This window comes from Rhinichthys klamathensis, unplaced genomic scaffold (assembly GCF_029890125.1).
Source record: "Rhinichthys klamathensis goyatoka isolate OS25496 unplaced genomic scaffold, OSU_Roscu_1.1 h1tg000176l_1, whole genome shotgun sequence".
Lineage (NCBI taxonomy): Eukaryota > Metazoa > Chordata > Actinopteri > Cypriniformes > Leuciscidae > Rhinichthys > Rhinichthys klamathensis.
In genome coordinates this window covers 7960683-7975000 of record NW_026606705.1, presented here as the reverse complement: position 1 = coordinate 7975000, position 14318 = coordinate 7960683, and the positions used below count along the sequence as shown (strand labels likewise).

Genomic DNA, 14318 nt, shown 5'->3' with positions numbered 1-14318 from the left:
GGAAGACCGAAGTTTTTTTTCTCTGAACTACCACTGGTTGTGAATTGTGCTAAAATAACGTTGCCTTATCTTCTCTGAAAAGCTTTCCACACATTCAGGTGACATAAACCACACTTTCAATAAACAAAAAAAATGTTGAGACAAATCTTGTGCGATGTCCTAAACTGCCTGGGTAATCACACAACGTCTAGTTGACTACATTAGTTAACATTCTATCAATATTAGTTTCTATGCGGATACTCCATGACAAAACCACCCCGGTCATTCTAGAATGATTCATTCTTTCCAAATAGAGCTATTCAAGTCATCTGGTGAAATTGTTTTTTATATAGCAATATATATCGCAGAAAAATAAAATATTGCAATGTCATTTTTTACCAATATCGTGCAGCCCTAATCCTCGCTATGTGTTTTCTATACAGAGATATCGACATCGGTAAATATCGGTATCGGCCATAACAGCAATATTAATATCGGTTATCGGTATCGGCCACAATTTTCACATCGGTGCATCACTAGTGATCGGTGCATCACTTTTGTGTTGTGCTACCTGATTCGTGATGCTTTCTTTTATGGTACGATTTGCCCGTTCCACCATTCCAGAGCTCTGTGATCTGTATGGAACGTGAAATCTTTGTTTGATGTTCAGCATTTGGCATATGTGTTTTGTAGCAACATCGAGATGTGCCTTAATTAGCTCAAATTATTTATAGGGAATTTTAACAATTAATCATGGAATATGATTAATAAATTTGCATATTACAGTTATATTATCGAAATTGAAAACAGATCGATTGTATGTATGAATGGTAAATCATAACGAATTATAATTCCTCATTCATATATCAATGGTCTCATTACAGATCGATTATATGAGATAACTTTAAGGGAATTAATTAGTTATCAAACAATCGGTTTGTCCAGCAAACAGCCGTAAGATTAACTTACCAACTTCTCAACAAAGTTATCCCTTTTTATAAACTCCAAGAAATCTCAATGTTCCGGACGTGAACATTAATTTTCTCGTGTTTATAAAATTTACGTTACTGATATAGTAACAACTTGTAAAGCTTTGTAGCTATGAGATATTCATTTCATTGACTTGTAAATGAGCACTTCAGGATCAATCAAGAATATGGTTTTAATAATTGAAACTACGGATACAGAATTCTACATTTGAACACAGGATGCATGTATGTACAGTTAAACAGTAACACTAACGAGACAGACGAATAACAAACAGGAGTGAGAGAGAGAGAGGTTGCGAGAGAGAGAGAGAGTAAGAAGATGAGAGATCTTCTGGTTTGGCAAAATTAATCACAGACAGAACCTTTTGAGACAACAAGAATCACAGATCTTAAACCTCGAAAGAATGGTAAACGGTTACTTGCACAGGTAAAGCTCTTTTGTGGTTGATGTGAAGAAAGCGTGTGTGTCTCTCTCTGTCCTCGTGTCACGAGTTCGGGTTCGTCCAGCGAGCGCGGCGTGTTTGAATGTCCTTGTAGGTGAAGCTTGCCAGTCTGGCTGTGTTCATTTTCTTCGCGAGAAGACATGAACAGAGGAGACTTCGAAAAAGATAAAATAAACTTGAAGAAAACAAAAAGAGAAACGATGGATCATCACACTAAGGCGATGTCCAGACGCACGAGGAGTCACATGATGAAGCATCGAAGAGAGCGTTCAGGAAGAGAGTTTCAGGAAGAGTTTCAGAAGCATGAAGGGAAGTTCGGCGCGTCTCTTTAAGGACACTTAGGTTCACGCCCCTTCTGGCATGAAGGCACCAATCAGCTGGGAGAAAAGTGCCCGCGGAAGATTCCTCTTTGTCTTGTCAGGATCATTTATGATGGTATAACATTTTGTCATTCCTACCCGGAAAGCTTGTACAAACCGGACAATAGATTTTACAGTAATATCCTATGTATGACTGATTCAGTCAAAACAAGACGGTCAAACAGCTACCAAAAATGGCAGGTTAAAAGTACAAGAACATAGTTACATTCATATGCAGAATTACAAGCATTTTAAAGTTGGTTAACACACAATAAAATTGTCAGAACTTCCAGTATGGCATGTGACGACATCTAAGCACAAAATGAATACATTTAAAACATTTAGAGGTACTTTTCTCTGAAACGTTCCATGGCTGGTGTTTGTGTGTGTGGAATGCGTAATTGTCCGTCAGCACTCAGGCAGCATTGTGAATTGACTTACTCATTGCACAATGCTTTGTTTGTGGGGTGATCAAATCAAGGGAGACCCTGAGGGGCCAGACTCATGAGATCTCATCTCATGAGTCACATGTCCAGAGCTGGCTCAACTCATAAGCAAAGCATTTCGTTGTTCATTCATGAAAGAAAACGCTGCATGTGCGAATCAGAGTCAATGATTTAATCAATTTAAAACAATATCCCCTTTGTTTCACGAATGGAAGTTAAGGGGAACTTAACTAAATTAGAATCTAGTTAATTCACTCCAACATACCAGAGCTGGCTCGATTACCTATCTGATTATCACTACAGTTTCATCACCTGACCCGTGAAGTGTGTACCCTGGTCAGATTCATTTAGGATTGGTGCTCAGAGTGGGATAATTTGGTTCGCTACTACACGTCCCACTGTGTTTGCATTGTTATTGCGAGTAGGAATCTCTTCAACCGATTTGGAAAAATTTTCAATTATCAAAGGCAATAACGATATCCCTCTTTGGCACTGGGTAGTGGGCCTATAAAATTAAATTGGAGTGACTCCCAAGGTCCTTTGGGTGGCTCTGGTCTGCATAGTTTTGTACGGCCAGGCTTACCTTAGTTAATGGTGGCACATACAATGCATGCGTCACACCATCTTTGGATGTCTGATGCCATTTGTGGCCACCAGAATTTCTTTTGTGTTTACAGCACAGCTGTTGTGTTTTGGGAGCTGATACGTGTGCATAATCGTGGTACAACTTTATCACTGGTTTCTGTAGGGCTTCTGGAACGATGTATTTATCGTCTCTTAAAATTATGCCTTCAGTGACCTTGACTAGTTGGTCCTGCTGCAGGTGCGGTGTCAGCTCTCCATCAGAACTCCACAGTTCTTGTTGGTACGGTTTCAAGTCAATAGGAATAGTCTGAACCGCACTCACAGCAGGAACAATCAGTCTGTCAGGCTGCCATTCATCTCTGTTTTGTGCTGCTAATTTAATTAATTGATCTGCGATGTTTTTTCTTGTTTTCATCTGGATTTTTGTTAATGTGAGCGCACACTTTGACGACGGAGAATGAGGAATCGCGTGTTTTAATTTCCTGCCAAATCGAAGTTATGATGTTGAAATATTGATTGGTGTTCCGGCAGATGTGAGGAATTTTCTCAACTGCCACTGTGCCACTTGTAAGTGGAAGAGTTTTTTGGGGTTGGGCAGACCGAGTGCAGGAGCACAGTATAAGTTTTCTTTTAGACTCATAAAGGCTTTTTCGTGTTCCTCTGACCATTCAAGGACGTCAGAGGGCTTTGATTTACCTTTTAAGAGGGAATATAATGGCGTGACGACGTTTGCAAAGTCTGAAATGAAATCTCTCTATGTAGTTTGCTGTTCCCAGCACTTTCTGTAACGCGTTCAGCGTGTGCGGTCGGGGAAGTTTAGCAATGCATTTCCGCCTATTATCTGTTAATTCTCTATAGCTTTGGGTGGCGTATAACCCAGTTACTGGACCTCGGTTTGTGTGATTTGAGCTTTTTCTTTGTTAAATTTGAAACCAGTTTTTCCGAGTATTAACAGTACTTCGTCAATGAGTAGCAAATGATCCCTCGGTCGCGATAAGTATATCATTCTAATGCCCTGTGGAAAATCGCAGGACTGTTATGGAGGCCTTGTGGCATTCGCTCCCAAGTGTACTGTATTTGATTCACAGTGAAGGCCAATTTCCACTGATCAGTGTCTTTGATTGGGATGGACCAGAAACCGTTCTTTACGTCGAGCACTGTAAACTAAGGCGCTTGTGTTGAAATCTGCGATAATAACGTAGATGGATTTGCCACTATAGGTGTTGCCTTGGGCAAAACTTTGTTGAGACGCTGATAATCAATACAAAGACGCATTACCAATCTATTTTGGTACTGGTAAACATGGAGAGTTTGTGGTCGAACTACATCTCCGGACTATTCCTCTCATTTCAAGTTGTTGTACAATTTCATGAACAGCTGACTCGGCCTCTGGTTTGATGTGGTATTGTTTTTGTGGGGGAGGGGGCTTCCCTTTAATGCACACAACAAAGTCGATGAGGCCGCAGTCATGTGTAGCCCAAATGTAATCGTGTTTGTTTACCATCTGTTTAATGGGTGTTTGTTTACCATTTATACACTGAAAGCAACTACATTTCCAGGCTTAAACGGAGAATTAGATTTTGTACCTTTTTTGTAATAAGGTTTTGGAATTAAAAAATACTAATGTTACTTTGAATTAGGCACATTATTGATTTGTGTTTTTTTGACGTGTATTTTAATTAAATTTTTGAAGTAAAATAATTTTTTTTTCTTCAGAAATATGTTATAATATAACACATTTCTGGAATTTTTTTTATTTTACTTCAAAAATTGAAGTAAAGTATTTGATTTATGTATTTGACTTGTGTATTTTGATTTTGGATACCTTATTTCATTGAATATACATTAATGATTTGTGTCTTTTGACTTGTATACTTTATTAATATTTATGAATTTGTTGAATTGTATATCAATAGCCACATTTATTTATTTTTCTCTCCTAAAACATTATTATATTGTGTTTGATTTTACTTTATATTGTGTGAGACATGTTCTCTACGTATTTTTTTAACTTTCTCTCTTCAGGTTGCCTTGCACAGCGCGACCAGGTGATTATGACTAATTAACTGCTGCTCAAAATGAACTTGAGATTGTGTTTGTTACTCACACCCTGACGAAGGCTTGTAAGCCATAACGCGTGGGTGTGTACATGTCACCAGTTTTTAAATGATAAAGCCATGATGAAATAAAGGCTTTTTAACTTTTTCAACATTATTCGAGTGCCTTGGAATATCTTTATTTTTTGAGCTGAACCATCCCTTACATCCAAAGAGCACAGAGATAAGGAATTCACACCCCGTGCAGCACTTTTTTTTGCATTCTTTGCTTTGATGGTGAGGTTACATTGACCATTGATTCTATTGTAAAATACACAGTATAAAAAAAATAATAGTATTAATAGACATTACACAAGACAGTAAATCATTCACAAAATGTTCTGGGATGCATGTTCATTTATAGATCAGTTTGTCGATAAATTAATGCAGGAAAGTCTGTTTTAAGGTCTGTAGGTCTTTCCTAATGCCTAGGTTTTGACCACATGACCACATTTTTCACAGCAATAAAGACATCTTATCTAATCGTCGCCCTGGCGACTGAAACCTTTCCTGCTCTCTTGTCTCTTTTGGGGGGATGTTCCATTCCTAAGAGTGGGCTTTGAAGCTTATGTAGCGTTTATACGCCCGTATAAATATAACTAATTATTATTCATAACGGATTATGATCAATAATTAATAGTTTAATTATTTTCAGAATTTACTGTAGCAGAATCAATAGTATGATCATTTTATCAGTTCATCCAATGAACGGAAAGCATAAACAATTATTAATTCTAGGAAATATAATATCTTCCTGGCCAAGAAAGACTAATTCCCAGCTAACAGCTAAATTAAGAAATAATTCAAGGGTAAAAGCATAGGTAGCTTAGATCGCAGTTCAAGACAATAAATTCGTAAGCACATAACACAAGTAATCCTTCTCTTTTCAAATACAAACAATACTTTATTGATTATAAGCCTATGACTAACCCATAAAGCTAATATCTAACACACACACACACACACATTCATACGAGTTGCAGAAAGAAAGAGAGTGAGGAAGAATGGGTTTTAGGAGTCAGATGGTGAGATCCCAAGTTTCTATATGCACTTAAAAGACATGACCTGAACGAACCATCAATCATCGATTGAACCCTTCTATCGTTTCTTAGGCAGGTTATTCAATTTTATATTAATGCACCAGTTCAGTTAAGAGTCTGGAGGCTACTTGCTTGTCTTCGGTTTGATTTGGGGATTCCCTTTTGTCAGTGTAAAGGGGTTTCCCGGGTCCGTTGCTTGGCTGGCGGTCTCCTCGTGCCTGCTAGATCTTGGGCAGCCAATCACGTGGTGTGTTGGCGGATGGATGAAAGTCTTTGAAGTTGGAAGCGCGTTGCAGTCGAAACGTTTAAACGAAACTTTGCAGCAAAACTTAACTTAGAACCGAGACTTTTAACGGAAAAGAAAACAAAGGAAAAGAAAGGAAAGTGAGACGAGTTAGATGGCTTGAATGAAGCTGTTTTAAACCCTGATCTTGATTTGGGTCATTTGTCTCTATGCATCTACATGGTTACTATAACCATCGTCTGCTCCACCCGACTTGTTCTTCCGAGACTTTTTCCGAGAGAGAGAGCGCGAGAGAGGGCAAAAGAGAGAACTTCTGTGTTCGGGTCTAAGATTTTAAACTCAAAGTTTGTCCAACCTCCAGGATGAGTTCTGGCCAATTAGACTGGGTTAATTTAGGAGGTGGCTCTATTTTCTTCTTATCGTAAATCATGCGCTATCTGTGATCTCCTTGCTCTCCAGCACTAGCAGAAAGAACAAGAGGCCACAGTTTAGACATTATTACAATTATAAGAATACAAAACATTTTACACAGATTTCAATCAAACCATCTGTTGAATTATGAACATACGATCCTGCTGACAGGGACCACGACACACTTTCATTCACAACCTAATATTTATAACAATTATGAGTTGTATGGCATCTAAGCATATTAGACACACACATATATTGTAGAAACAACATAGAATTATGTAGTTGCATGATGTTTGATTATAAGTCCATCGAGAATTGTTCTGGGATGAGTTTTATGGATTTTGATATGTAAAGTGTGTTAGTGTGTAAAGTTTATGGGGTTTAAGCCATTCCAGTCTGAGGTCATGGATATAGTTCCTGCTGAAGTCTGTTTTGTTCATCTCTCATGGGACCTTGGTCCTTAAGAAAGACGTAGTCTGTTAGTCGCAGGGGTCAGGTGACCTCTTGTTAGGGCCTCTTGTTTCACCATTTCTGAACAGATCTGTCTTGCCAAATTATAAAAACGTTGACAACGTTCTTCCTTTAGTTAAACAATAAAAAGTATTTTTGGTTACAGACTCTCTGGAGCCTAGGGGTGATTTATGGCTCTAGGTTTGGTGATTTGAATCTGGAATGTGAAGCCTCTTTTGTGTGATTATGTATGAACAATCACCTAAAAGCTTCAATTGTGTTTGGTTCATTCTCGTATTCGCTACACTTATTTGTTAAATGTAACAAATATTTATGTGTCTGATTGTCTCAGTCATTACAAAAGACACGAAATTAATCTATCATGGGTCACTACGAATAACGCATTAACAGTCACATCTGTTACTGTAAACCTTTATTTTTGCATGATGCTGCACGTCGGTAGGTGTCAGTATAAGTAGGCCGAAGTGTAACACTGGCCAGTGCAAGATTCTCAATTGTGGCTTTAATATTTAAAACATTTTTTTATGGAATTATGTATAATAAATAAAATACATTTTTGTTGTACACATTAACTCAGTGAAGTAATAAATCATATGTTTCACACCATAAAGTGAATTGTTTCGCAAGTGGCACAAGATGGATTGCATCATGTGCCACTTGCTAAACAATTCACTTTATGCTGTGAAACATGATTTATTACCACAGTATGTGGTATTACCACTGCGTCGGCCAACTTACCCAGATAGCAAATGACATCTGGCCCAGTTGTGGCCCACATCTCCCACATTCTTCTGGGCCCCATACCGCATGGAATGACGGCGATGACTCAACCTGGCTGGCAATAGCATACATATCCGGGCCTCATCTGGGCCAACTATGGCACATATGGCTCAGTTCTGGCAGTGGCAAAGGTCATATGAGCCACATCTGGGCCACACACAGCAAGCAACAACCCACACTAAATCCGGCTTGATGTGTGTTGGCCAGATACAGCCCATATGACCTTTGCCATGGCCAGAACTGAGCCATATGTGCCATAAATTGGGCCAGATGAGGCCTGGATATGTATGCTATCTGGGTAGTTTTTCCGGTGTGTTCCGCACCGTTAGCTCTAGTCGGACGTGTCTTTTTTTTGGGGGGGCCGATTCGGCGTCCGAGTTGTAGGCCACATAAACGGGACAGTTAGCGGTCATCGTCTCCCTCTTTACACTAGTTCTCAAACACTCACCATTTAGGGTATACAAGCGCATCGTAGAAGGGGCTTGTGCCTCTGTTATTGTGTGTAGTACAAGTTGTGGCAAATCTCGCATCGCTAACAGGCTCCGCTGACTGGCCACACATGCAGGCTCTACAGCTCCGGTCTGGGGTGCCGTATCGTGCCCCACACCTGGGACAGGAGTTCTCTCCTCAATAAGATTATCCATGGGGGTGCCACCAATAATTCCATCAGCTCCGGAAACCATTGTTGGTTGGGCCATTTGGGTGCTACTAGCAGAACTGACTCCTGCTCTTCCCTGATTTTTTGTAGCACCAAGGGTACCAGTTTTGGCAGAGGATATGCGTACTTGTGGCCCCTCCGCCAGCAGTGAGCTAACGTGTCCACTCCCAGAGGGGACTGGTAGCAAGAAGTAAAGCAGGCAGTGTGGGTGGTCTCATCCAAGGCAAACAGATCCACCTCCGCTTTCCCAAATATGTCCCAGATCATGGTTACTGTCCTGGGATGCAGGCTTCACTCCCCGTGGACTACTCCCCCTCTTGACAGTAAGTCTGCTCTGCAATTCAAGTGGCCTGGGAGGTGCATTGCCCAAATAGAGAGGAGATTCCATTCGGCCCACAGAAGGAGGCTCCTCGCCAGTTTGTGCAGCAAGCGCACGCCGCTCTGATGGTTATGTAAGCCACCATTGCTGGATTCTCTGTTCGGACAAGAACATGGTGATGATGAAGATGTCGGAGGAAGCTTTCTAATGCCAGCTGAACTGCCTTTAATTCTAGACAGTTTATGTGCCGTGCCTTCTGTGCATCAGTCTAGGTATAAAAAAGTATAAACATGGTGGTTGTACGAGATCGACAGATAATCCTGTCAAAAAATTTAAAGACAAAATTCAAATCTGATTTTGACACTTAATGCTTCTTTTGCCAGAATGTCATGAAAACACTTTTTTGCAGGTATACTCTGCAACTTTGGAAAGATGTTGTTTGTTTGGTTCAAGTGCTCTACTGCAAGGTTTTTAATTAATCCCAAAAGCTTAATTAATTTAATTAAAACCTCTTATGGTTTAATAAGAGTTGAAATGAGTATCCCCACACTGAAAAAAAATTAAACCTTATAAAAACGGTCAATGACTGTCAGGTAGGGCTGCCAAACAAAAACCGAAAAAATAAAGTAAAATATCCTCATTTAAATAAAGTGCAAAACTTTTACAGAAAAACACTGTTATTTTACAGCTATTTCCTGAATTATTACGATCAAACACCTTCACAGTAAAAAAAAAACCCATAAAAAACGGTCAAATGACTGTCAGCAATCGCTGCCATACAAAAACCATAAAATTAATGTAAAATTAATCCCAAAAGCTTAATTAATTTAATTAAAACCTCTTATGGTTTAATAAGAGTTGAAATGAGTATCCCCACACTGAAAAAAATTAAACCTTATAAAAACGGTCAATGACTGTCAGGTAGGGCTGCCAAACAAAAACCGAAAAAATAAAGTAAAATATCCTCATTTAAATAAAGTGCAAAACTTTTACAGAAAAACACTGTTATTTTACAGCTATTTCCTGAATTATTACGATCAAACACCTTCACAGTAAAAAAAAAACCCATAAAAAACGGTCAAATGACTGTCAGCAATCGCTGCCATACAAAAACCATAAAATTAATGTAAAATTAATCCCAAAAGCTTAATTAATTTAATTAAAACCTCTTATGGTTTAATAAGAGTTGAAATGAGTATCCCCACACTGAAAAAAATTAAACCTTATAAAAACGGTCAATGACTGTCAGGTAGGGCTGCCAAACAAAAACCGAAAAAATAAAGTAAAATATCCTCATTTAAATAAAGTGCAAAACTTTTACAGAAAAACACTGTTATTTTACAGCTATTTCCTGAATTATTACGATCAAACACCTTCACAGTAAAAAAAAACCCCATAAAAAACGGTCAAATGACTGTCAGCAATCGCTGCCATACAAAAACCATAAAATGAATGTAAAATATCCTAATTTAAATAAAGTACAAAAGACTTTTACAGAAATCTTACAGAAACACAGTTATTTCACATATATTTCCTGAATTTTTACTAACAAACATATTCACTGTAAAAAGTGAATCTCTTGCAGTAAGTTACATGCATGATTTACTGTGACTATACATCACTGCATCAGCAACTACACAGTTACTGGAAGTTGAATACAGCAACACGCAGCATATTATCAGTGTTTCTCTGCTCATCTTTACTTTGACTGAAGCACAGGCTAACAGACTACACTAACACACTAACAGATCTCTCAAGATCTCTGCCTCCTCACTTATTACAATCCAGACTTTATTTCTTTCATACTAACATTCTTAATGAGAATCAACAGAGGTTTACAAGTTGATGTTTTATTAAAAATAATAAAGTTTGATGTCACCATTTTGGTGATCAGTGTTTGCTTTAGTTGGGCTCTTGACCCTTCAGTTTTGAACATTAGTTTATTCTGGCTGCTTTAACTGTGTGTCTCTGATACATATTTGTTATGGTAGGAATCCAAGAGAAACTCAGATCAGGGTCACTTTTAGTGATAATAGTCATCATGTAGTGGCCTCATTTACTGATACTACCTGAAGTCTAATATCTGATTAAGTCGTTAACTATTAGTTGTTAATTTTGCATGCCAATACTGCTGCAGAAAATCCTGCAGTGCTGTGATACTCTGAAAGATTTTATGAAGTCATTATACAGAAAATTGATTTACAGGATCATATAGACTCACACAGACATCAAGAATCAGCGTATAAATCGCAACAATGAAAGAAATTCAGATCAACACTGAACTCATCACAAAACAAGCTACTAAAGTCACAAAAAAGCTTTGTTGATTGTCACCATTGTTGAGATTCATATGTTGATTCTTGTCTGTCTCTATACTCCTAAAAAAAAACCCAGCTCAAAACATTTTCTGTATAATATACATTTTTTTTTATTTCAGAATATCAGATTGTCATGATACTATGCCACAATATCATCTTGTGAAAAATTGTGACATTAATCATACTCTATATACACTCACCTAAAGGATTATTAGGAACACCTGTTCAATTTCTCATTAATGCAATTATCTAATCAACCAATCACATGGCAGTTGCTTCAATGCATTTAGGGGTGTGGTCCTGGGTAGGGTTGCACCAGCCGTTCGTAACTTCTTTCTTAAATTGTAACGTAAAGTCCACACTAGAGGCTTATGGCGCTTTTCCATTACCAGTACCAGCTCGACTCGACTCGACTCGCCTTGGCTCGACTCGGCTCGCTTTTCGCTCCGTTTTCCATTGCAGAAAGTACCGCCACAAATAGTACCCGGTCGTCATAGCGACGCATTTCGTTCCTCGTTGCCCCATCAAGCTCACGCTGGATCCTCTCTTCGGCAACTAAACAAAGGAATGTCTGCACCTCCTCGTTTGACCACGGCGTATTCTTCCGAGTTGCCATAATAATAGTAGTAAGTTTAGTAACTATCTCTGGCCAAACTATTTAAAAATGGCGGGGTTATTCTGGATACTCCATCTGGCGCGTGCAATGATGACGCAGATTCTCTGTGACCAATCAGCAGTCGGCATTGTTTTCACGTCACATTTTAGTATCGGCTTAGCTCGCCTCAGCTCGCTTAGAACCTCGCCGGAGGTGGTACGAAAAAAAGTACCCGAAAGCAGGTACAGGTACAACTTTTACACAGTGGAAAACCAAACAAAGGCGAGTCGAGTCGAGTCGAGCCGAGCCGAGCCGACCCGAGCCGAGGCGAGCTGGTACTGTGTAGTGGAAAAGCGCCATTAGTAACTACTAGCTAGTTTGTAACTAACTCTGTACTTTATTCCATTGCACCATTTGTTCGTAAGGTAGAACTTAGCTAGTAGGTCGTAAACTCTCCGTAAAGTAATGCGTAGTCGCATAATATGACGTTTAGCCTTGATGAACCAATAGCAGCCTTCAAATACGTGAGCAGAAGTTGTGTTGAAATGCCGTGAATTTCAGTTTATCCTTCATTCTAACTTCTTTTGCCTCACGTTACTAACGGTAAAAATAAGTTTACATTTAATACGATACTTGATCATGAATAACAAGTGTTTTTATATATAAATAACATTCAGAAACTGTATTTGAAATGAAATTAATAAGGATCAATAAATAAATATTCATACAAAAAACAAGAAATTACGTTTATTGATTATGACTGATATTTGACATGCACAACATGGACCGATGCACACAGCGGCGCTGTTTAGGACGGGTTCGTGTTAAAGAGCTGCTAGCAAAGTAATCTTTTCACATAATGTTGAAGACTGGAAAAATGTTGCCTGGTCTGATGAGTCTCGATTTCTGTTGAGACATTCAGATGGTAGAGTCAGAATTTGGCGTAAACAGAATGAGAACATGGATCCATCATGCCTTGTTACCACTGTGCAGGCTGGTGGTGGTGGTGTAATGGTGTGGGGGATGTTTTCTTGGCACACTTTAGGCCCCTTAGTGCCAATTGGGCATCGTTTAAATTCCACGGCCTACCTGAGCATTGTTTCTGACCATGTCCATCCCTTTATGGCCACCATGTACCCATCCTCTGATGGCTACTTCCAGCAGGATGATGCACCATGTCACAAAGCTCGAATCATTTCTAATTGGTTTCTTGAACATGACAATGAGTTCACTGTACTAAAATGGCCCCCACAGTCACCAGATCTCAACCCAATAGAGCATCTTTGGGATGTGGTGGAACGGGAGCTTCGTGCCCTGGATGTGCATCCCACAAATCTCCATCAACTGCAAGATGCTAACCTATCAATATGGGCTAACATTTTTAAAGAATGCTTTCAGCACCTTGTTGAATCAATGCCACGTAGAATTAAGGCAGTTCTGAAGGCGAAAGGGGGTCAAACAAAGTATTAGTATGGTGTTCCTAATATTCCTTTAGGTGAGTGTATACAATTTAATTCTCTCTATATAGACCCCTTTTCAGTTGGTAAACATGGTGACGTTTTTCTGTGGGCGGAGCTTAGGTGGAGGCAGAACGTTCCCTCTGGCCGCTTCACTAACGTTAGTTTGCAAGTTTTGTTAGCTTGTTTTTTAACAATGACTGGAGAAAATCCGATTTTATCTTAATGTGCAAGGTCACTCAGTGTCCGGGACCGCGATTGTTATTTGCAAAAGTTAATTTTAACGGACGGAACCAGATTGGCCGACCTGTACACGCTCACTCAATTAATGGATGGACGATCTGACAGGATTAACATTAACGCTACCTCCGGTTGAGTGGCCTGACTTCTACACCTATCCGATAGAGAAACCGAGCGTAAAGAGAAACTGAGGGCATATAAATCTTTAGATGCCTATAACTATGTGCTGAATGGTCATGTACAAGACTTGTGTGGTACGATCCGCAGTTCTGCCTAGCCAGCGCCGAGAAGACGACAATGTAAAGAGTGACATTACGGTGCAATGTTAATGATGTGAATATTTTCTAGAAATAAAAATTCCAGATACAGCATATTCATTTTTCATTGATTCTTGCACCCAACAACACAACAGGATGACATTTAATAATAATAATAATAATTTAAGCTCCTTATTATGTAGCCGAATATGTGCTGGTTTGTATTGGCCGCCTCCAGTTGTCCGTTTGTTTTGCCTCCAGCTAGCGCCGTTACGTAACTGTGACGTCGGTGCAAAAGGGGTCTATACATTATGTAACCTCAACTAATATATTCAGAGATTTGCCTCGAAGTCATTTCAGTGAATCAGGTCACCATATGATGACTATAACATCATCTGATGACATTTTCTCCTGCATTTATTGCCATAACAAATGTGTATCAAAAACACAGTTAAAGCAGCCAGGGAAAAACTAATGTTAAAAATTCAAGGGTCAACAACAGCCGAAATAAAGCAAACAATGATCTCCATGGTGACATCACATTTCTGTTAGTGTTTTTTGCACTTTATTTAAATTAGCATATTTTACTTTAATTTTATGTTTTTTGTTTGGCAGCCGTAGCTGCCAG

At 39.1% G+C, this 14318-nt stretch overlaps 1 pseudogene; it reads right to left on the bottom strand.

Annotated features, from left to right (window-relative positions):
* The window catches only part of LOC130092363 (uncharacterized), an 11377-nt pseudogene extending 2606 nt beyond the window's left edge, over positions 1 to 8771 (bottom strand).
* Positions 8772 to 14318: the final 5547 nt, after the last annotated feature.